The sequence below is a fragment of the Pholcus phalangioides genome, unplaced genomic scaffold, assembly GCF_987345545.1.
Source record: "Pholcus phalangioides strain wild (caught in Gottingen) unplaced genomic scaffold, Ppha-v1.0 ptg000010l_1, whole genome shotgun sequence".
In the NCBI taxonomy this organism is placed as follows: Eukaryota; Metazoa; Arthropoda; class Arachnida; order Araneae; family Pholcidae; genus Pholcus; species Pholcus phalangioides.
Window position 1 is genome coordinate 2,428,639 of NW_028301603.1, and position 17,785 is coordinate 2,446,423.

At 35.8% G+C, this 17,785-nt stretch overlaps 1 long non-coding RNA gene across 3 annotated transcripts in view; it reads right to left on the bottom strand.

Moving 5' to 3' along the window:
• Nucleotides 1–3,112: 3,112 nt before the first annotated feature.
• The window catches only part of LOC149080748 (uncharacterized), a 56,612-nt gene continuing 41,939 nt past the window's right edge, over nt 3,113–17,785 (bottom strand). For 2 of the 3 annotated variants that reach the window (XR_016193382.1, XR_016193384.1), the window contains one exon: nt 10,995–14,144. This is a non-coding gene — a long non-coding RNA (uncharacterized LOC149080748). Of the gene's footprint in view, nt 3,511–10,994; nt 14,145–17,785 lie in introns of those variants that run through there. The other variant, XR_016193383.1, reaches the window with a different exon arrangement.

The following is a 17,785-nucleotide window of genomic DNA, read 5'->3' on the forward strand; positions in this document are numbered from 1 at the left end:
CAATAATTTTATCTGCTCTGAGATTATTTTTACATCTAATATGTGAATTTCTACTAAATCCGAAATTCTTTTTCATTGTAAATGGAATCTTCATTGAAATTCTGGAAATATTTTTCAGCTAATTATGCATAATCATATCAGAAATACAAAGTACTTTTTTTCCAAGGAGAAAATTTGTCTTTCATGTTTTTTTCAATGTTAATTAATGGTTGTTTTTTATCTATATATATATAAAATTGATTTTCCGTCTGTATATGTGTGTGTGTATGTTCTCTATACAAATCTACAATTTTAGGTCGATCGTCACCAAATTTTGCATATATACCAAATGGGACCCGACTTGAACGATAGGCTACTTTAAAATTTTGTCAGAGCAGGGCAAATGCCCCGAATGGGCAAAAAACGGTTGGGCAACAATTGTTTTTAGGCCTCAACAATCACTTTCCGAACGTTTACTTTGGTTACCGTGGTTCCCTAGCAATGCGTTTCAGACGTGTATATGCCTTTACAACGGTTTGTCACTTCTTTAATCCTGTTACCATATGTATAATAGTTTATGTCTTTATAATGGTTTGCCACTTTTTCAATCCTCCCAGTAATGAGGCTTTTCGAATAGACGTCATAATCATCATCAGCATCAGTTTGAGGGTCAAGCAAAGGATGATTCCCATAGAAATCAGTGTTAAAATTACCGATTTTACTGTAGAAATGCGGAAATTTGGTGGGGTTTTCCGCCCCATTAAATAATTTTAAAAATTGTATTGAATTTTCGATTTTTGAAATATTCAGTTCGCTTAGAAATACGAAGCCTAGGAGATTAAATATGAAGTAATTAGCCGGACCTACTTTTGAGTTTGATATCCATGTAATAACATTGATTTCAACTTTTTATTTATATCTTCTCAAGCATGAAAATTAATGTCTCCGTATTGTCTTTTGATATTTATTTGCATAAATTCATGTGGGTTAAGATATTTTAAAATTAATTACGGACCCGTAAAAAAAGGATCGAAAAAATTCCACAGCTTTAATTAAGCGCATTTTTTGGAAGCTGAAACAGGCAGATTGGTAACTTGAAGTTCAGGGGGTGGAGGTTTATCGAAATACCTAGCACCCCTTAAAAAAGGAAAATATATATTCATTTCTACGTTTCGGTAAATCTAGATTTAATTATTTCATGAATCGCGAAGTCACTATATTGGTTAACTTGGACACGGTTTATATGTCCCTCAAGAAAAAGAGAGGGAGATATCACGTGATCCAAAAAAGCCTCATTGAAGAAACCCGGGCAGCGCCGGGTATTACAGCTAGTTTTTAAATAAATTTCCAGCTTGTAAACCCTCTTTATTTTTGAAAGGTTCGGCAGCCACTTCGAATTAGAATTAATTTATACGCGTATGGAAATGAGTTGCTATCAGCGGTGAACAAATATTTCGAGGATCTAGGTTAGACTCCAGTTGGCGGAACAGCCCACAATACAAATACAAATACAACGCCACAACAGGCAAAATGCCCAACGAGGTGGCTGATAAAAAGATGCCCATAAAAATATGGCGGCGGTCATTTTTTTTATATCCCGTGTCTGAATTTTAAGTTAAATGAAATTTAAGGAATATCTATGACTAAAGAACGAAAAAAAATCCATTTAGCGGAGAACAAAGAAATCCGAAGCCAATGATTTAAATGAGTTCTCACGAAATCCTACGAAGTAATATAAAAGTTTTCGCGTGATCCGACGGTTATTATACTTTCAAGTGTGTTTAAGCTCGATGAGTATTGCGAGCTTTTCCTTTTGAGTTATGGAAATCTCGAGAAAATTCTAGCGGGAGGTTTTTATTTCTGAAACGGGATGCTTCAGCGAATTCCATGTTTTATACTTGCCGTATCACTCTTGTGTGGTCATGACATGCCGGGAATGCCATGAAGGAATATCAAAATGTGTGGGGCTTTCGAAAGAGATCCATCGTAGCGAAAAAGTGCTATATTATGGTGAGAGACGTACAGGAGCTCCTAACACGATTTAAATTCGAAAAGTCAGTGAAATCTCTGACTAAACCTTATTTTTCCTGAAAATATACTTACTCGTGTAGTAAACATATATTCATAGTAAAAATGTTACAATTCGTGGAGCACTTGAAACTCGAGACAATTTTCTTACTGATATCCAGATTCCTATGCGTTTATCTCTTCGTCTCAAGTCCAGAAGCTGATTATTCATGTTAATGTAGTGCTCATTATGTCCTTGTTTCAGTGAGAAGTAGAATCATGAATATATATATACCGACTAGTTTTAAAACATTCATATTCAATGTAAAACTGGGCAAAGTCACCCCCAGTTGACTGCTGCATACAATGGCATGCAATCATTTCATGTGGACACTTTTTAAATTTTCTCTGTGTCATTAATTTGCAGAAATATCTCGAAAATGATTTTAATGTTTCTGTATTGAGCCGAATCCCCACCCCACGTGACTTACTCCGTCTCTTCCCTCCCTCCTCTAGCTCTTCCGTATACACAAAGTTTCAAAATCCCCGGATTAGACGCAACACCAATCAAAGGGCTTGAAATTTCCCGCCACCAGAGAGAGAGCAGACGACATTTTTTTTTTTTTTTGGTCCTTCTGTTTGTCTCTCCAGGGACATAAACAAATAGTAAGAGCTCCTGGATGTAATAACTCGGTTAACCACATGATCACTCTTTTAGTCACTCACACATTCAATCATTCGGTCGCTCTTACATACAATCACTTGGTGACTCATATAGTCAGTCACACACTTGGTCACTCATACTGTCAACTATTCAATTACTCACTTGGTCATTGTGGTGATCTTAACCATCGTCCCCATTCTCGGTTGGATATAAAGGGACGAACAAGTCGCAAAAAAAAGCTTTCTTCCCAGAAAATGCGATTAGTGATTAGTGACTTGTAAACAAGCATAAATTTATACTGTATAAATTTTAACGCATTATGACGGCACTCTGGTAGTTTTTCTCTTTCTTTATGAACTCATATTTGTGCGTTATTTTTAGGCGTTATGTTAATGATTAAAAATTCAGCTTTATTCTGCTATACAGAAACAAATTAATTTTTTTATAACATAAAGATGACATATTTCATTTCATTCCGTGCACCGCCCAGGCTCTATCTACCATTGTCAATTTTAGCCATTGCCCCGGATGAGGGGACTGGGCGATGTCGGATGCTCTATTATGCATATAAAAATATAAAATACATGAACATTGAATATAAAAACACATTATTAAAAAAAAAAAGTATATACAGATTTAAATATTTCTATTATACAATATACAATTTATTCCGATGAGCTCTTCTAATGTCTTTTTTAGCTTTATTGAGCTTGAGTCCTTTGTTTTTCTCTCTGTGGCCAAGCGCACAGGTCCTGAACCACATTTTACCCCATATTGCTTGTTGGCTCGGGTGAAGATGACAAATAGCCGAGATGTAGACAATTTATTTTCTCGATTTCTGCTGCTTTTTTAACCGTCACCTGTAAATTTTTTTTTCAGGCTTTTTTATTCTGACTCTCAACATGCATCAAGAATATCATTCATACAATTCATTCAATTTTTTCAAGAAAATAACATTTATTATTTAGGTATACATTATATATGTTTCGGTAGCGTAAAAATATACAATAGATACCTGCTAGATTCGGGGAAAAGAGTGTATAACATTTCTATCTTATCGTATAATCCAAATATCACTTCATACGGGGCGGTATGATTCATCTGACTAGGCTTAGTTACTTTACCATGCCGTTGTGTAAGTTTCTCCTAGTTCACAAACTATTACAAGTCTGAAGAACTTTTCTCATGCAACCTCTCTATATTTTTCTGTCAATGAGAGTCAATCGAATTTCCTCAGTGACACCAGCTTTGCGAAACAGCTATTGAGATCAACGCAATTAAGAGTCACATTAACTAATTTTTGCTAAGCTTATTTGATTATATGACTAATCTAGGCGGACTCCAATGTGTATTCGATACAGAAACCAACAATTCACACACACACTTTGAAAGAGCTGAAGACGAGCATCACTAGGGTATAACACATTATAGAGACCAAAATGATTCATTAATCGTGTTAGTAGACGTGGGGGAAAGTTGTGTGAAAAAAATTGCGTTGGAATACAAAAACAACACTCTAACACTAGAAGGATGGGTAGAGGACCTAGAATGACGGGCTGTGTGACCATATTGCTTTTTCCGGGAATTTTTGAACATTTTAATATTTTGTAGCATGGTATGTTTTTATGACATAATACACTTATAACACAAAGAATTAATGAGTGAAATCGTGATATATTAATATACTTTTCATTTAGTTTTTGAAGCATTCTGTGCAAACGACGTCTCTTGATGAGCGTCAGTGTGGAGGAAATTCGAGATTGAGAGGAATCTGTATTTCATTTATTCCCGATTGGATTTCGTGGTTACATCGCTTCTATGTTGTGAATATGATCAACGAATGTGTGCTATATGTTTTTTCGTGGTTTGAAGTACCTAACGATCTTTCCGAAGGGTTTCAAAAAAAAAAAACCAAGATTTTTGATTTAGGTTTGAAAAATATTCACATATTTCCAGTGATGGGCAATTAGTATCTGTAAGCGAGGAGTTAATTAATCACGTAAAATATTTTGGAATCCTTGACGTCCTATTGACGAGAAAGACCCTACGACATTTCTTACTTTCATCTGTAGTAGTTTCTTCTCTACCGATAAAAGGGACATGATTGATATCTTTAATATTCATGGAAATCAATTGACGTTTTGATGTAGTTCTAGATTCTCATTGGTGGCTTCAATTAATTTTTTTAGTAGAATTTCATTTTGCCTTCGCCGAGGCATTTTTGGAGGTATAATTTCATTCTGATTCGCACATCCATCATCGATACTGTTGCTTACTCTACAAAGATTTTGCATCGGTCTTTTTCTCCTATGAATTCTCATCAACACAACTGCTTTTTCACACACCATCCTTTCCAACTTCTGAAAAATTTTACCTTCTCGTCACTGCCTGGCAACTTACAAACTGGCCTTATGGCTATAAAGAAGGTTAGAGACAAGATTGTGCTTGTAAGTTAATGGAAAATCGAAAATACGGCCCAGGTAAACGCCACCATGAAAATATTATTGCAGGTCTTTCGTTCGGAAATCCAAGCACCATACCCCAACAAGTTTTCGTATGTGTGAAAGAGTCAAAGAAAACTGCCTTTTGATTTTTATTATCACATCTACTTCCGTTTTGTCTTTTTAATATCACATCTACTTTAAGTTGCCGAATACATTGCATATTTTTCTGCTTATAATTTGTGAATTACACTCAGAAATGTCTTTCTGAGCTGATTGCATATCACTGTGTGACATCTGCTTTGTATTTAGAGATCAAAACAGAAATAATCTAAATAATTAAAATAAATGTAGATGGCGGTAACATATAATATAAAATTATATTTCTTTCTTCAACAATATGATAGTAAATCCTTCCATTTCTTTAACCTCCCTTATCGGAGAATGGAATTCCCATATGCGGTTCATTCACCCTTCTGCGAACTGTACCATGTAGGATTCATTTTCTTCAAATAATTAAATTATTCGTATCTGAGGATTACAAGCCACCACGGATATATTTGCTAATAAATATAATACAATAAATTTAAGTAAGTCTTGTCGAGCCCCTGTACCAATGTTTCAAATGAATTTCCGACGAATCAATTCACGTGGTGAAACATATAAAAAAATAAATCTCAACGATTTAGGGATTTCGAAGACGAACTCTTGTTTTCAGCTGTTCATCTGAATGACTGAGACTCTCAATCAAACGGGGTTCTATTGAATAAATTCGACGAAACTAATCGCGATATTAAAAAATTTTGACGTTCTTCATTCACCAGAGAAAACCGAATAAAAAGAACCCACGTTAATAAAGTATTTACTCTGAACTCGATATTCTCGTTGTATTTGAAGTTCAGAAGGGAATAAGCCACACGAAATAAAAGGAGGAGATATATACTGTCCGAACTTCTTCACAAGAGAGAGAAACAAGAATTCTCACATCGCGACAGCACTCGATCTAATCCTGTTGAGTATCCTCGGACAAAGATGATAAGGAATTTCGCATGGAGTGTGACATGAACACATTGATAGAGGTGGATACGTATTAGTCATCTGAAATGAAGATGGAAGAGTTCTGTGTAAACTCGGTTTTTTTAGCAGCATATTGGTTCAGAATAGAATACTAAGCGTGTTAGCATCCGAAAAGATGAAATGTTGTACGCATTTATTCCATAATTTAATTTTTAGGTGAATATCATGGTTCTATTCAAAAACTTGAAATGAGACTTTACTGGCATTTCAATATTTAATAAAATACTTGTGATTTTATTCCATGGGTTTGATGTTTGCCTGTACTTTTTTAATTTGCGTTTTTTTTTATATTTTAAAAAGCAAATATATTTTAATAAATCAGCAAAATGAACTAAATCAATGTAAGATTTTTTTTTGTATTTCATTTAAACTCTAGTGTTATATTATTTGCTTGAGGTATGAGATGAATCACGTTTAAAGAAGCAGGTTTTCGGCTTTGTTAGAACAAATTCCCGAAAAAAAAGATGTAACACATACGCTCTTTTCCAAAACACTTGGTTGGTTCACTCGGATCGAATAATTAATCTCTGTGATATGATCCCGTTTGTGGACACATGTCAAATTCGACTAAGATGGCTACTCTGTCTATTTTTAGTTGAGTTATTCAGGATTTCATTGAAGCAAAAATTGGAAATATGCTTCAGCACAGGCACCAGCAGCGCCCCAACATAACATATTAATTCACATTTGGAATCGGAAGTCACTAGTTTTCTTGCAATATACGGTTCGCATTAAAACCTATACCAGAAATTCATATTTTATTTCGTAATTAAATGATAATTCCAGAGTTCTCACCTACGAAAATACACCTAGATCGTGAATTCCTAAACTCATACACCTAACTGAAGTTATAAATTCAAATATATCGAAAACAAAGTCAAATTTAATGATTGTTTTTATCTTTGGCGATTTCCGCTGTGCCGATCGCTGCTCCTAATCTCGCATATTAAGAGAAAACTCTGAAAGGAGTGACCGGTATGCCTGCCGTTCACTCAGCTCACTCGGAAAAAAGCCAAGGAATGAATCCAGCCATCTTCTAAGGGCAAGCCCAAAACCTCCGCACGTTGTCAAGCTAACGATCTCGACAAGCTGACACGAGCCTAATTTGTAATAGGCCTTTCGTGGAAGAAGGAATCCTTCTCACCCAGACATCGCATACGAAGAATTTGCACCACCACATTCTTTTTTATAATGTGTCAATCATTGTTAAAGAGTGCTCACTGTTGACAGTTAAGAAATGTATTTTCGGCGGCATTGTTGAAAAAAATCTTTGAAAGTAAAGCTTTCGTAAATAATTCGATTCCGTTTAATCCCCGAACAGGTGAGCTGGTTTGGAATAATTTTTTTGGAACCAGGTTACCAGCCGTGTATTCATTTCTGATATCGTTTTAAACATATTTTTCTTTAATTTCTCCCTCTTTCCTGTATCATCAGCAGTGCTCCAGAATTAATTTTACTTTTCTATACAGGAAAAATAACCGAATCACAGAAAAAGTCCATCTGTGTTGATCTTATTCTGAACATGTAATACCACCTCATCGTACCACTTACTCCATTGCGTAAACAGCTCGGTGAAGAAGAAAATCACAACATCCATCTTTAAAACACCATTTCTCGCTCAACAACAGCTGATGTGCTCCAGAAGAATACGCGAGCTGTCTTAACAGCATCATGGGCTTCCGGGCTAAATTATATTCCCGCGCACCTTGTACCTAGTTAGAAACGCAACAGTAACCTAACAGTTTAACCGTAAACTGACGTTGTAAAAAGTCTGTGCGTAACTGGCATCATGAAGCCATTTTCAAAATAAATTTTCATATAAGAAATATTTTCATGACTTCTTGTTAAAAAAATTGATATACAAATACAAAAACAACGCCACAACAGGCAAACCCATCTATCAATTAATTCACTGAATGATTTTTCAAATTTCTGTGATTATTTTGAAAAAAATAGTCTTTTACTAAGACGCACATTCAAAAGAAACAGATACACGATTAAAACCGTTATAGAGAAAACTCACTCTCTTCCAATGCGGCATTTCGATCTGAGTACTCCAGCCGTCATGAAAAGACACGCGAGTAGTGTGATGGGGTCATTTTGTGCGAGCCCAGGAAAACTTTTATCAATTATGCACAGGGAAGAAAAATTAGAAAAACTTCATAATTTGTCAAACACGTGCAAACAACTAGCTTGAAAGTAAGATGATCTAGATGCATTTCTTTCTCAAAGGGTGGCAAGATGAAGAATGCGTAGAGTCAAAATGGCCGACCACCACAACTTGTAATGGTTAATAAACCTAATGCCGATACGTTTCTAGGTCGCAAGGATTTTTTTTTTTTTAAGTTTTCAGTCAATCTTTTCAAAATTCATGATTTAATCCCATGGAAGATATTGAAAAAAGGGGAATACGTTTTACATTGAAAGTAAGCAGCTTACGGATTTAATTTTAATGTACAAATGCAGTATCTATCAGAGATTGAATTTGACATCAAAGAGATGAAAGTAAAAATATATAACGAAAAGTGGCATTGAAAAGATCCAAAATAATAGCGTGTTGAAGGTACCATATTGAAGTCTCAATTTTCATAACATTGTTCTGGAGCCTATGCAGCAACGAGAATGTAAAACTTGACGCGTGAACACGTGCCATCTTGATTTTTTAGGTCTTGAGATATTCTACACGGTTTGCTCCAAAACACTAGTATTAAAATCTGGATTAATTAACCTACAATAATTATTGCAGGTCACTCATAGACCATTAACGAAATCGTCTATGTATCCGACACTCCGATAAAACCGGCAATACCTAAGTATGAAATGCTCATTTGCACTCTGCGATTAATTATGCAATTAAAAAATCTATTTTCGTTCTTTCTGGTCTAAGAAAGTTCATAAATCAGTGTTTCTGCAACATGAGGGGAATGAATTTTATTTCAACTTTTTTCAAATATCTGTGGTGTTTGGTGAGAACATGATATCTCCAAAAAAAATGGCTTTTTGATCTAGTAGCAAGTCTTGCTAATTAGAAGTGAAATAAATGCACAAATACGTGCGTACAGCTAGACAACATTATGATGTATATTTTCATTAGTATTTGTGTGTATGCTTTATTTTTGATTTTTAAATAGCAATAAACATGTTTATATCTTAAAATGTGATTTTGGAGTTATGTTCTGACTTATGCACCACAGATATATTCGCATTAGAATAAATTTCCGAGAGTTCAAAGATTGAAGAGTAATTTTCGCGATCATGACTCAACGATGTTTCTATTTATAAAAATAACTTATGAGTTTCGGGAAACGTTAATCGTTGAAGCTATTCCTTTCAATTATTTTTTAGAATGAAATTAATTTAGGTAGAATGGATGTCTCAGGCCGAATTACATCTCAAGTCTTTCTAGATTTTAAGAAGAAAGGGGAACATTATTGTAAGGTTCAGGAGAAAAGAGGTTGGAAAAAGGCCGAGAAGAAACAGGAGTCGCGAGAACGATTAGAGACATTCGAAAAGAGGAGTAGTGTAAAAGTTTGGACCGAAGAGAGGACGGTTTCGTTGGAGGTGTTGGATAATAAATTAAATAAAGTGTTGTTTTCTTCTTTTTGGGAGTCTAGAATCCAGTTATTTCGTCCTGGAATCGTAGTGGAGGTACAGCCGAGGACCTACGACCGAGAAGAAGTCGGGGGAAACTTTACTATTATCCAAACAAGCTTACATTTTTCTTTAACTACGTCAATTCAATTTCATCTGTGGGGATGCGATTTAAAAAAAGGGTATCAAAGATCCATTCAGTACTTCAATTATTTCTTGTTATACACCCCCAAAGCAAAATGTGAGAAAATCTGCGACATACGTCGCAGAACAATTTGGAAGGAAAAGCGCAAAAAAAAACCCATTATTACATGTATGGGGATTTTTACCGCAGAACATTTCCAGTCAGGAGGGCTCGTCGCAGAACAATGCTAAACATACTGCTTTGGGGTTATACACTCGTCTCAATGTTAAGGAGTTGAACAGATTTATTTGACCACTTAGAATGCCATCGCAATTATTTTCTGACGGATTTCCACGTTCTAAGTTTCAAAATTTGTCAAAAATCTATGATTTCTGAAGACGTTTTTTCTTAGCATAAATTAGTTTTTATGATGATGAAAATGGGACGCATCAGTAATTTGTGTCAAAACTTTATAATTAACTACCAAGGAAAAAAATTTTAATTCTTGTAGATATTTCTTTCATGAATTTTTTACATATTCTTAGTTACAATACATAATGAACCGAGACATCTAACAATACAGAACAAAGAGCAATACACTAAAAATTCCACAATATCACCCAACGCGTGATAGGAGGATCAATACATAATAAAGTGCAATATGCGATGCACAAAAATTCCACAACACCGTCTAGTGAGAAACACTCGCAACGAGAGTTCAAATACGTGATGAACCAATGCATTTAACAATACCTAATAAAGAATGACAAAAAATTCCACAGTATCGCCCAACACGAGATGCAATACGCGCTGCAAAAAAAATTCCAAAATACACCCCCAACACGCACAAAAATTCTACAAAACCTCGTCAAATGAGAAACACCCGCAACACGAGTTCAAATACGTAACACGGGATACACTCAAAAAATGAGAAAAAGTAGGAAAACGCAGGACTAAAAAAGTAGGATGGGGGAGGGTAACCCCCTTAGACAACATAATCATAGCATAATGGAAAAAATTCCTAAAAAAATATTATTTTTGCAAAAAAAAATTTTTTCATAATTCAAAATTAAAAAAAAAAATTTTTTTAATTAACTTTTTTTTTCCCTAGCACTATTTCAGTCAAGCCAAAACAAAATGACAAATGGCTTGGTTACAAAACCAATTTTTGGCCAAAACAATGCACTAGCAACCACAGATAATTCTTTGCTGTCTCTCCTCATATATATCACATTCTTTTTTGGAGTCTTCCAAAGTGCCGAGCTTGTCAACTCTCTTCGACAAGGCACAGCAAATTTCAAAGACGTAAGTTTTTGAAGAATGACGCACCTTCGAGACCACTTTCAAAAGCACAATGCAAAATGTGTAAATTACAAGATCCAACGTAAATAAGGCAAGGTGAACCAGATAGTTTTACTGTGTTGTTCATCATTTTTCAAATTTTACTGTTTTGTTCACACTTTACTGTTCAATGCCAGTGTAATCATATTTGACAAATGAAGCACTTCCATTTCTAGCTCTTTGCTGAGCATTGTAAATATTGTTTATGCCTGTTCAAGCCTTAAAAATACAGAAGACAACTGAATGCTATTGGGTAGCATCAGAATCACCAAACCTAGAATAGGCCTATGTATCCAACTGGTTTGAAATGCAAACTGTTGTTTCACCTATTTGCACCATAATTTTGAATGATGAAAGTTACTGTCCAAGACAGTGAAGTAATAAATACAAAATTATTTTTCCATCCAGACAGAAGTTTTTAATGACTACTGTACTTGTTGAACCCTCAAACTAAGCAAATGAAAAATTAATCAATCAAATCGCCCACATACACCCCCCCCCTTTATTTCAAATTCATTTTCAAATTACCTTGAAAATGATACAATTTCTGCTTTGGCAGAATCATTAATTGCATTCTCCAACATTTGTAATATTTGGCAATATATCAATAATTTCCTGCTCAATTAAAATCAATTACACAAATTTTGTTGATAGGATTTGGTAAAAAAGTAGGACAAAACCGAGAAAGTAGGACATTTTACCAAAAAGTAGGACGAGTGGGAGCCCTGCAATACGTAATAAAGTTTGCAATGCGCTAAAAATTCCGCAATATCAACCAATACGAGTTACAATATATAATAAAACGCAATACACGATCCACAATACCACCTAATACAATACACCCAGCACGCGATATAATACGTAATAGAGCACATTATGCGACGCCCAAAAAACCCACAACATGAGTTCAAATACGTGATGAACCAATGCAGTTAACAATACGAAAAGCGCAATACGCAAAGCAAAAGTAATTCCACAATATTGCCCAATACGAAATAAACCGCAATATGACATACACAAATTACATGAGTTACAATACGTAATAAAGCACAATGCACGATACAATACCCCCAATGCACAAAAATTCCACAATAGTGCTCAATATGCCGCCAACATGCGATACAAGTTACAATACGTAATAATAAAGCGCAATATTTGCAATGCACAAAACGTTCCACAATTACCGTCAAATAGAAGATACAACACGAGTTACTAATGAACCAAAACATCTAACAGTACATAATGAAGAGAAATACGAAATGCAAACAAAATTACACATTAAATCACCCATCACGCGATAGAAGTAACAGTACGTAATAAAGCGCAATACGTGATGCAAAAATATTCCACAACACAGTTCAGTACAATACGCTCAACGTGCGATACGAGTTATAATACGTAATAAAGCGCAATACCGTCGAACGAAATACCCACCTTGTAATAAAGCGCAATACCGTCGAACGAAATACCCACCTTGTAATAAAGCGCAATACCGTCGAACGAGATGCTCACAGCACAATAAAGCGCTTACGTGATGCAAAAAGGCTTCCACAATACTGCCCACCACAATGCACCCACAACACGATTTACACTACATAATGAACTGAGACATCTAACACATAATGAAGAGCAATACGCAATGCAAAAAAAAGCCACAATACACGATAGGAGTAACAATACATATTAAAGTGCAACACGTGATACAAAACAATTCCACAATGCCGCCCAATACAATATGCCCCCCCCCCAACATGGAATACACGACTTACAATACGTAATAAAGTGCAATGTGCGATGCACAAAAATTAAACAATACCACCCAATATACACCCCCACCACGCGATACAATACAAAATCGAGCGCAATACACGATGCATAAAAACTCCACACCCCGCCCCCAACACGGGATACCAGTTACAATACTTAATGAAGCGGAATACCACCCAATACAAGATGCATCCTCAACATGAGTTCCAATACGTAATGAACCAAGACATGTAACAATCTGTAATAAAGAGCAATACGCTATGCAATTAAAAATTCCACAGTATCGCCCAATACGCCATACCAACACAAAGGCTGCAACAAGCAAAACGCTCAACTAAGCGGCCGAAAAAAAGATGCCCTTAATGTCAAATATAACAAAACTACAACCCAAAATATGAGAAATTATCACGAATTATAAAACTATTACACACTAAAAAAAAGTTATAAAAGTTAATGATTATGACAATACCACATAGTGCGATACAATAAACAAATCAGTACATAATTTTCACATTGAACACGATTCTTTTCCTACCGCAGATAACGTGATTCCACTGTATCAGAAACAAACCTTTGTTAACATTCATTGTTCAGGTAAAATGTAATAAATGATTATATTCATTTCGGACCCAGTCAGCCCCTCCAAGGGGAATGTCCCCACAGCATTAAAACAAAAACAGTTTCCCCTACTTCCCTTTCCTAGTGTAATCGTATTGCTTACCTTGAAGTCTTGTTGGTATAGGTCACCAGTAAATTATAACTCAAAACAACACGAGAGACCAAGAGCGACCAATGCCTCCGATTCTCTTGGCGGCTGGTCGAATTCTGTTTTATGCTATACAATCACAAAAAATATATAATTATCACAAGTATTTACACAGTTGATGGCGTGACAAAATGCAAACACACCCAAGAGAAGGGTACTGCATTGTTCGATCAAAAATTTATCCAGTGGTGATAACCGAAATAAGGCGATCACCCAATGTTCAAAACACGGGCGAGAAAATATGAATTTGATAACATACACAAAACAGTACCAGTTTGGTTTCAAAAAACAGTTTCTAGAGACGTGGTGTGACCCTCAAAAAAACATTCTGGATATAAGTCTACGAACCAAAGTTGAGGGTGGTAGTTTGTCTTGTCCATCATGCTCCTGATCAAGAAAAAGATAAAACAAGAATAAGAAACTACTATATTAATCTAAATATACATAAAATTGATTTTCTCTGTGTGTGTATGTGCTCTATATAAATCTACAATTTTAGATTGATCGGCACTGAAATTTTACATATATACCAAATGGGACCAGACTTGAACGATAGGCTACTTTAAAAGTTTGTCAGAGCAGGGAAAATGCCCAAAATGGGCAAAAACTGTCAAGCAATAATGGTTTCTGGGCCTCAACAATCACTTTCGTAATGTTTATTTCAGTTGCCGCACTTTTAATTTGGTTAGTAAAAAAACTTTATGATTAGCCATGTAATATAAAATTAATCTTAAGTGTCTATGTTCAATATTTTTCGTAATATATGCATTTCAAATTGGGCGATTCTTTTTGAAAAACCCTGTACTTTGCGATATTAATCTGTGCTGCTTTGATGCTTTAAAGTGGTTCTTATACTATTCTGGGGAAGCGCAGACCATTGTTAACTAGGGCCACATCCAATGCATTCCTAAGATACTGTATGTAACGAGTGCCTTTTAAATCCCTTCCACATATGCTTATCAAATTTCTTTGCGAGGAAATGAGTAAATACGCTTGAAACTCGCTAGTCTTCTTTGCTTTTCTTTTCCCCACGCAAAAACTAAATGGGACAACAGTAACACAGAGTTCAGCTATACAAAATTCAAGAGGCTTCACACAAGTCTCTCTGTCTCAACACCAGCCTGTTGGTGGTTTCCTGCAGGTATGACTTTCGTTGCTCGTATCATAAATCATGCAATCTGCCATCCTATTCTAATCAGGCAGGGCTGTAGCATGTCTTCTCGGGGCGAACTTTTTCTGGAGCACCACTGAAAGGAATATTATATAAAAGTGTAAATTTCCTAGTGGGGGCCACTATTTTACTCGGTGCACCAATGCAGTGTCCCAGTTGTGCCAGCCAAAATATGGGCTTGATCAGAGGTGGATTTAAGGTTTTAACACCAGTGTGCAACACAAATTTTGCTGCCCTTCTATCATTCTAGTCTAATTTTCTTCACCACTCATTTCTCGAATTCGCCGCCCTAGGTTATAGCCCACTAGACTCCCCCTTCTGTAAATGCTTGCGTAATTTTTTGCAATTATTCTATTACACCTGGTATGCATCTAGGAATGCAAACTTCCTTAATAGTGTTTGCGAGTAGGAAAAGCATAATTCTAAACACAAATCCTGTTTTAACAGATACTGATATAACGTAAATCTCATTGTAATGAAAGCTTTTCGAATCCTCAAATTTAAATAGGAACAATGTATTGCGAATTCTGCAAAATGAAACATCCGTTATAACAAATTCAAAGAGAAGTTACTGAAAAATTGTTTAAAAAATTATCTTTTCTCAATAGCTAACAGAAACTATCATATTTTAAAAAAAATCAAAAAAAGCTCTATCGGGCAGAGCTAAATCCAATTTTATTAATGTCTAAGTGCACTTCCTGCTGTTTGCCTCCAATTGTCGAAGGCACTAACAATTCTTGCATCATTCTAGCACTCCATATTCTTCATTTATAATGTATATGAAAGCATACTATATATCTGAAATGCCGTATTGTATTCTAATTGTATACTTGATCACAGATGCAGAATTATTGATATATTTATCTACCTTTTTTTCTCTTTTTTTGTTTATCTGTTTGTTCTGTCCTTAAAATGACATTGTAATTACTCATCGGTATTTCGTATTTATCAGTACATATCCACGGGATCTCTTGATGAATTTGTTTTATTATATACTATTTCATGTTAAATAAAGTTTTCAAAAAAAAAAGTTTCTGAAAATCAACAAGAGTGCAGAACGTTCCTAAGACACGACCCCAGATCTTGTAGGGGGACGGACACAAAATTTTTTTCCCTCTCAAATGCTAGCCTAACTTGGCTTTCTACAGCCCGTACTCAGTCGGAGCCCAAACCTCTTCTTCATTAGCAACCTAACTTAAGTCTGTCTAAAACTTAATATCTTTAGATGTCTAGGGAATTTGAATTTTGATGTTTTCTCCATGATATTATGATGGACCCCCCCCCCCCCCACCAAAACTGGAGATGGACTGAAGTCGTCCAGCTATCCAAGGACGCCAAAGACGATGTCTCAAAACGGGCTGACACTGCTAGGAAACTACTCAAGCTTTCAGAATGGCAATTCTTCTCCTTCCAGAGAATGAAAAACAATGCTAATCTCCATAGGACTTGCAGAGGAGACGCCATACTACGTAATATCTACGAGCTAAACAAGAGAAAAATCATAGGTTCGTACCCACTAAACATCGACATGGTTCAATGGGAAAGTTTCCAGGAATTACTAGAAGTCGACCACTGCGGCCTGGTCTGTGCAAAATCTCAGATAAGCCGCTGATGCTCTGCATTGCAAAGAGTTCCTGAAAATATAGGTCCTACATTCCGGGAAAAAGACACAGGAAATTCAGGAAAAGGAAAAACCTCGAGAAAAGCCAAGAGAAGAGACACAAACTTCTCACCACAGCATTGCACCTTACGAAGTAATGTAACCAAGCAACCAATAGCAGTACGTCTGCGTCGACGAGGCCCCGCCCACTCCTGAAGCTTGGGTCGGTCCTAGACTGGCGGTACCAAGACGTGCAGAGGACGGAGAAGAACTCCACCCCATCACTAACGATGCTTCAAACCGACCAATCGCATCCAGAGTGCTCAGAAGAGACCCCAACCTCAGCTCTGGAAAAAAGCGGCCAAGTAAAGAAAGTTTTCCCTGTGGAAATATGTAGAGAAGGCGGCTGGTTTAAGCTTGTCTCCTCCATTGAAGAGTGTGCAAATACGATTTTGAAGTGATACATCGATCTGAAGTGAAAAGGCAGTTATAAAATTACGTTGCAAAATTTCCATGATCACGACGCAGTCTTGAACTTGTGCCGTAGTGAAAACATTGATGTGCTAAACTTCGCAAAACATGAAAAAAGTACAGCCAACTTTGTATTAACACTAGAACCGCGGAGTGGGTCAATTTGACCCAAATCAAATTTCATTTATCTCAAAAATGTATACGCAGATGTTAAAAAAATTTCGCGACTTTTCATGATATTATATGAATATTAATTCACGAAAAATTTTATAATCTTCACATTTCATGTTTCAGAGCTATAAGCACTTATACCTAGAGCCGCGGTTTGGGTCATTTTGACCCAACGTACTATTCTATAGGAAAAAGGGAGTGTAGAATTTTCTTGGAAGTGGTTACCCTTTCTAAAACTTTTTGTAAATGAAGATAATGAAGGATAAAGGTCTTTCAAGGTCAAGGCCAATTCATTGTCAGAGCAGATTATCTTTTTTCAATGGAGGAATGGCACAAGTAGAGCTAAATATTTTTTTCCTTTGTAAACTTGAATACCTGGAATTCTGACGGGAATCAATGAAGATTTTGGGAGAGTAAAAGCTTAACTCTAGAAAAAACGTGTAGTTGAAATTTCTGTAGGCAAAAAATGTCACAGAAAAAGAGTAAACTTCTGGCTTGCACCAAATATGTTTTGCACGGATTTCGAAACCTTGGGTAGTATCAGCGTCCAACGAATCTCTCTTTCAGAGCACATAGTGATGCAACTGATCAAGCCATTTGAGATCAAGGGCAGAA